Source organism: Octodon degus, unplaced genomic scaffold (genome assembly GCF_000260255.1).
Source record: "Octodon degus isolate 3935 unplaced genomic scaffold, OctDeg1.0 scaffold00137, whole genome shotgun sequence".
NCBI classification, from domain to species: Eukaryota; Metazoa; Chordata; class Mammalia; order Rodentia; family Octodontidae; genus Octodon; species Octodon degus.
In genome coordinates, this window is record NW_004524713.1 from 7,489,892 (window position 1) to 7,497,309 (window position 7,418).

General features: G+C 37.7%; 2 pseudogenes; one reads left to right on the forward strand and one right to left on the reverse strand.

Moving 5' to 3' along the window:
• Positions 1-4,453: 4,453 nt before the first annotated feature.
• On the reverse strand, positions 4,454-5,467 carry LOC101577776 (annotated as a pseudogene).
• A 154-nt stretch (positions 5,468-5,621) lies between these two features.
• Positions 5,622-7,145, forward strand: LOC101578180 (annotated as a pseudogene).
• The last annotated feature ends 273 nt before the right edge of the window (positions 7,146-7,418 follow it).

The window sequence follows — 7,418 nt, forward strand, 5'->3', positions numbered from 1 at the left end:
AATCTTCTGAATTTCCACTGGGTCTGTGGTAATTACACCCTTTTCATTCGTTATTGCTTGAATTTGAGTTTTTTCTTTTTTCTGTTTGATGAGGTTATCTAGGGGCTTATGAGTTTTCTTTTGCCTTTCAAAGAACCAGCTTTTTAAATTCATTAATTCTTTTAATTCTTTTCTTCATCTCAATTGAATTAATTTCAGCTCTAATCTTTATGCTTTCTTTCCGTCTTTGGCCTCTGGGTTTAGTTTGCTCTTCTTTTTCTAGTTGTTGGAGATGCAGTATTATGGTGTTTATATCTTTCCATTCTTTTTTCCTAATGTGTGAGTTCACAGCTATGAATTTCCCTCTGAGAGCTGCTTTCATCGTATCCCATAAATTACTATAAGTTGTGATTGAATTTTCATTGAATTATAGATATTGTTGAATTCCTTGTTTAATTTCATCTGTGACCCATTGGTTCCTAGGTAGGGTGTTGTTTTAGTTCCATGTATTTAGGTTTTTTCTTCTAGTTTCTTTTGTCATTTTTTTCCAGTTTCATTGCACTGTGGTCAGGTAATGTGCATGTGATAAATTCTGTTTTCTTGTATATACTTAATCATGACCTATGGGCTAGTATGTGGTCTATTTTAGAAAATGACCCGTGTGCATCTGAAAAAAATGTGTATTCAGCTGTGTTTGGGTGGAACACTCTGTATCTGTCCACAAAGTCCATTTGTTTCAAGCTCTGGTTCAGTTCTGTTATTTCTTTGTTAATTTTTTTTCTGGTTGACCTATCTTTTTGGTATAAGTGGGTGTTAAATTCTCCTGTTAAGATTGTCGTGTTGGATATTAGATTTTTGATCTCCATTAACATTTGTTTTATATGGTTGAGTGATCCTGTGTTTGGTGCATACATATTTATGAGTGTTACCTCTTCCTCTTGTATTTTTTTCTTAACCAGCATATAGTGGCCTTGTTTATGTTGCTTTATCATTCTTGGTTTGAAGTTGAGACTGTCTGAGAATAGGCTTTCTACTCCTGCTTTTTTCCTAGGTGATGGGGCATGTAGTATTGTTTTCCATCATTTCTTTCCTGTATTGCTCATTCAAGGAATCTATCATTTTTCTAATCTCCATTTTTTTAATCAATGTCTTCTTGAGAAGCAGTTATGAATTCTTTTAGTGCTGAGTTTTTTTTCAGTTTATGTTTCCCTCATATGTTTCTGTATTTGACTCTTCACTTCAGATGATATGAATTTAGAGATTTCTTTTTTTATTTCAGAAATTAATTCTGCTTTGATTTTCTCTATATCTTTCTGCTGTGGCTTATTTACATCCAACACATTAATTCATACATTTCAGATGAGCTAGTGTCCTCTGCCTTTGTTCTGCATGGGCATTTGTTTCCTCCTTATATTTCTGTATTTGTTCCTTTACTTCAGATGCTATGAATTAAGAGATTTCTTTTTTTTGTTCCAGAAATCAATTCTGCTCTGATTTCCTGTATACCTTTCTGGTCTTGTTTCTTTACTTTGGATGCTTTGTCATAGAAGCATTTCACTGAGCTAGTGTCCTCTGTACTTGTTTTCATTGGGCTCAAGGCCTGAGATTGCATTTTTCTCCTTGTCTTTGTCATTTTGTACAGCACTGACCTCTGACCTTTAGTGTAGTGCTTTGGTGCAGTTATAACCTTAGCACCTAATGAAATTTGGGTGCAGATCTATTAAGTTTGAGTTTATTCAGTTATGCATACCTTGGTTCTAGCTCTTGTGTTAAGCTCCTTCCTGCTGCAGCCCAAGGAAGTGAGCCTGTTGTGCTCCTTTGCCACAGCAGTGAACCTGTGGTGCCCCTCTGTTGTGCCTCTGGCCCAGAGGGCACAGGAGAGTGCAGATGTTCTCCCACATACCATCTAGGCCCGGGCTTGCGCTGAACTCAGGCCTTCGAGAGAGTGGCAGAAGTTTTCACTCACTGGCTAGGCTTGGGGGTGGGGCTCTGGAGGGATTTGGGGTTCTGGAGGGCATGGTAGAGGGTCTCACGTAGTGTGCCTGAGTTTTGGTCCAGAGAGATCCCATGGGAGCAGGGAAGCCTGAAGTTCTCCCACACACTCACTGATCTTGGGCTGGGCTGGATCTGGGGGTCCTGATAGTGTCACAGAAGTTCTCACTTACTTGGAAGGATAGGGGGCTGGGGCACCAGAGGCCCTCATGTCATGGGCTGACCTGGGCTTGATCAGGGGAGATCCACCCAGTGCAGGGGAGAGCAGGAGCTCATACCCACACTTGCTGGGCCTGAACTTGGGCTGGATGGAAGGGGTGGATATTTCCTGAGAGAGCAAGAGAGCGGGACACGTCTTTACTTCTCCAATGAACACATGGTATTTATTTTTTACCAGGCACTCAAGAAATGGAATGGGAAATATACGGAATGAATTTGGGTCAAAATGAATGGAAAACAAACACTGAATGTTTATTTTATGATATTGTGACAGTTTTCCATGAGTAGAATACTAACACCACAATTGGGACAAGAGACTGAAATTTACAGAAGGTATATTTCATTCACCACGTTTAAGGGTGATGATAAGATATATGTCTCCTTGTTTATCAGAGTGAGGATGTTAGAGTGCTTTTAGTGTTCTTGAAAGAGTATAGGAATTGAAATAGCAAGTGACTTTGTATTATCACATTTAACCTTCAGTGTGGTTTATGATGAACACTGAATCATATTTTCCCCAAGGCAAATTCAGAAGAGAATGAGTTTTGCTCTTAATAACTGCCTTTTGGTTATTGTCATCACTCCTTCAAGCATGAACTCTCTTATGCCTTCAGTAAGTAGTTCTTTCCCCAAGAGTCAAATAGAATGATGCAATTTTATCTGTTTGTCTCTAATTTGGATCTTGTGTTTGAGGATTTCCCTCATGGTCCTCTACATGATATTTAACATTAGAATTCATACCAATTTCTTAGGAGTTGTGAACAAATATGTATCCATTCAAAGGTACAATAGAACATGGAGTTCTTTGAAGACATCACCTGTTTCTCTGTATTCTGATTCTTCTAAAGAGAAATGGAGGAACATTCCCATGCCTTGTAGCTGAAGATATCAGTGCTGATCATGTAAGGGGCTATGTTGCAACAGGGGTAGGATTTACATTAAGTATTTTGACTATGTATTTTAGTTTGCATGTTCTACTGTTTTGAGTTTGTATGCTGTCTAGTGTGTGCTTCCTAACTCTAGAATGTACCTATTCTTACATCATAATGTGATAAACAACTCCACTAAAGTAATTTATTTTGAACTGATTCTCAATTTTTTGAGATGATATGGAACATAAAATTTCTATGATAAACAATTTCTTTCATCTGGTTTGCCAGGTAATTTCTGAGAGGAAAAATTATATCTCACTTTCCTGTACTTCAATTCCCACTAGATCTTCTTTTTTCATCATAACCATTTCCAAAATTTAATTTATACTCTCCTTTTGTAAATTAAGAGAATTTCAATTGTATTCCTTTTTCTGATGAAAAAAAGGAATAAACAGAAACACAAAAGTTAATCTTCCTGAGTAAAGTTGGATATTGTATTGTATAGCAATTCAAAACATTCAAAACAAATTAAGTAGTTTAATTTATGTGATAGTCACATAAATATTTCAAAAGAATAATGAAATCCAATTATGTGGTGCAGAATGTAGACAAGAGTAGGTTCAAATATTATGTAGACATTTGCCAAGCAAAACTCCCTGCAGAATTATTACATATGAACATGGGCAGGTTAGTGCTGACTAATTCTGTGGTACTTTTTGAAACTGAGAGTCTAAAGCAAAATATGTTTTTAGGAAGGGACAAAGTTATTCTAAAATTTTTTCACAATGATTGCTCTGACATTTCTTTCATGAGATAGTCTAGCTACATCACCAATCTGTGTGATTTTCCAGGAGGAAAATATAGCTGCAAAACAAGACACCATTCCAGATTTTGTATATTTAAATATATCACTTTCACTGGAAATGCTACCAACATAGTCCCTGCAAGTATTCCAAAGCATATATTTGAGAGTTTTTATAAATTGTTTGTGATGGTCATTCTGATTAATTCTTTTTTTTTTTGGAACTGGGGATTGAACTCAGATCCTTGTGTTTGCCAGTCAAGTGCTTATCCTACTGAACCATCTCCCCGGCCCCCATTCTGATTAATTCTTATGACAAACTTTCCTGATGAAGATAGCATTATGCTTTATGGAGGAACAGAAATCTCAGCATCAACACCATAATGCTTGTAAGGCTTATGGAAGAATAAACTAGGATGGCATACAGACATTAAGATGAAATTCACAATCTTAGAATTATTAATGCTTCCAGTGGCCCAGCCTAGAAGACAAGCCCAACCCACCATTAGAAAAATGAAATATGATATGGTCCAAAATGTATCCCTATGGTTTTGTCTAAACTCTCAGTCTGAATAGTGAGGACTGATCTTCAGTTTAGTCCTGGAAGCAGAAATTGACTGTAATTTTCCATCTCATTTATTGTATAGGATATGTACATTCTAGAAGGCTCCTTTAGTGCTACACTTTTTGTCCCAGTCATTTGAGGGCATGCAAATTCTACAATGTCATCAATGAGAACTGGCAAGCCTCCTTATTCATCATAATTAGACGTGTCATCTGCAATCATTATACTGAAGTCTAAAGAAGATTTCAAGCACCTTTTGGTATTGATCATTTATGATGTTCCAACAAAAATTTAGTCCCTAAGTCTAAAAATTGAAATCTTCCATTAAACACTGAGTTCCAGTAGGCAAAGGCCATTTCTAGATTTACTGCCTTTTCACCTGGATTCTTTGCAAAATTAAAAGTAAACTTGTCAAAACCCTCAATCATCCTAGTTCTTTTAATTCTTATTCCATCCTGAGTATTTGAGCCTTTCACTTCCTATGCTGTCACATTCTAATTCTTCATGCCATTCATGAACTATGGCTTGGAAATCTCACATTGTGTGAGCTCTGATCTTCCATGCAATAATCAAAACCCTAATTATGGCTGGACCAAGTACCAGGTCATCACAGAATTGCTGTGTGCCATTAATTCCAATTTTATTTTCATCTTGAGGCTCTTTGTACATATTGTATAGTTGTCCTATGTTGTTGCTGCCCAGTTATCCTTTTACAGTCTGGTAGTTCAGGATTTGGGATAAAATCCGTTGAAACAGCTTCCAAGTATTTGAGAAAGACAACTTACAGCAGTTATTTCACTAGATTTTGTGAAGATCACAAACTGTCAAACTTTATCCTCCTGAAGTGATTTCAATTTGTTTATGTTAGTGTCCTCCACACCTCTCTCCTCTTCCTCCAGCTCTGCAGCAAATGTGCCTCAGTGATGGGGCCTACTCTCTTGTGCTGGCCATCTCTGGCTCATGCACAGAGCAAGTGTGCTGGTGTGGCCAGCCCTGGAATGCGAGAGGCAAAGGTAAAGACAGCATTGGAGAGTGCATAGCTTCCCAATAGTTTTTTTTTTTAATTTTTCCTAAAAATCTACAACACTTTTTTTTTTCATTTCTGCAGATACAAAGTAGTCTACTACTTTGTACCTCATATGGATATGTCTAACACTAAATATCATGATAGAGAAAGATAATAGTATGAGTGATGTACTGGACATGCAAGAAATATGACAATAAATTAGTTAAAGTCCTTAGCATAAAATCTGTGTTGGCAATCATGAAAGTAGGATGATGAGATAAACAAAAAAATTTTCTGGAATATTGAAGATGTGGCTAGAAAAGTCAAGAATATTCTGGTGTTATAGGTGTTAACCAAGATGATTTGGTTTAGGTTGAAAGATAACCAATGTAGTAATTAGAAGTTACATTTTATTCATGTTTCAGTAGCAAAATGAGGGAAAAATTTTGAGTGGAAACATAATTGTCTTAAAGGAAGTAGAACTTGGTATGATCTTATAATCATCGTGATGTTTTCCTGGCTTGTTAAAAATATATTTGAATTACAGGTAAACAATATCCTTTGCCACCACTAGCCCTTCATAGTGTGTTAAGTTTGTGCTAAAATGAAAATACAGATTATTTCCAAACCAGATTTTTATTATTAAAGACTCACAAAGGCTTCTTGTTTGTTCTGATTTCTATCTCTCTTTTAATGCCTAGAAAAGGAGAAAAAAAAGAAACAAAAGGAGGAACATAAAGTGGAAAAGGCAGAGGAGAAGGAGGAAGATTTTGAACAAGGATAATCGGAGTATTGTGTTTGAATTCATCCTCCTGGGGCTCCCTATCAGGCTGGAAGAGCAGAACATATACTATGTCCTCTTCCTGGTCATGTACCTGACCACGGTGCTGGGGAACCTGCTCATCATCCTGCTCATCAGGCTGGACTCCCGCCTCCACACCCCCATGTACTTCTTCCTCAGTCACTTGGCTCTCACTGACATCTGTTTCTCATCAGTCACAGCCCCAAAGATGCTCATGAATATGCTGACCCACAGTCAATCTATCTCTTATGCTGGATGTCTTTGCCAGTCATGTTTTTTTTGCATTGTTTGTGGGACTTGACAGCTTCCTTCTCACCTCAATGGCCTATGACAGATACGTGGCCATCTGTCATCCCCTGCACTACTCCACCATCATGAGTCAGAACCTCTGTTTCTTGCTAGTAATTGTGTCCTGGGGGTTATCCATTACCAATGCCCTTGTGCATACCATTCTACTATCCTTCCTCTCTTTTGCTAGAGACATCACTCTCCACCACTACTTCTGTGACCTCTCTGCCCTGCTCAAGCTGTCCAGTTCAGATACCACCATCAATGAGATGGTCATCCTCATCCTAGGAACTGTGGTGATAACCCTGCCACTTATGTGCATCCTGTTGTCCTATGGTCACATTGGAGCCACCGTCCTGAAGGCTCCCTCAATCAAGGGAATCTGCAAAGCTTTGTCGACATGTGGTTCTCACCTTTGTGTGGTTTCTCTTTACTATGGAGGAATTATGGGAATCTACTTTTTCTCCTCATCTAATAACACTAATGACAAAGATATCATTGTGACTGTGTTGTACAGTGTGGTCACACCCATGTTGAATCCCTTTATCTACAGTCTGAGGAATCGGGACATGAAAGGGGCTCTGAGAAATCTACTCAGTAGAGCCACATTTTCAGTTTGATGTGCATTGCTTTGTCCCAGTTAAATGTGACACCTTGTCAAACCCACAAGTGCTTTCCTGATGAATTGCTGTTTCTTTTTGCTTCTGATTGTGACCCAAAGTTTCAGCCCGTTTTACTTTTTTTCTGTAATTTTCTTGTTGACCTTCAATTTTATAATAATATACTATTCTGCACATTTTTCTTTTTACATAGTTTTCATCCTACAAATAGTTCAATATTTATCAACAGGTGTCTGTGCCACAGAGCTGTATCTCTAACCCCTTCAATGTGTA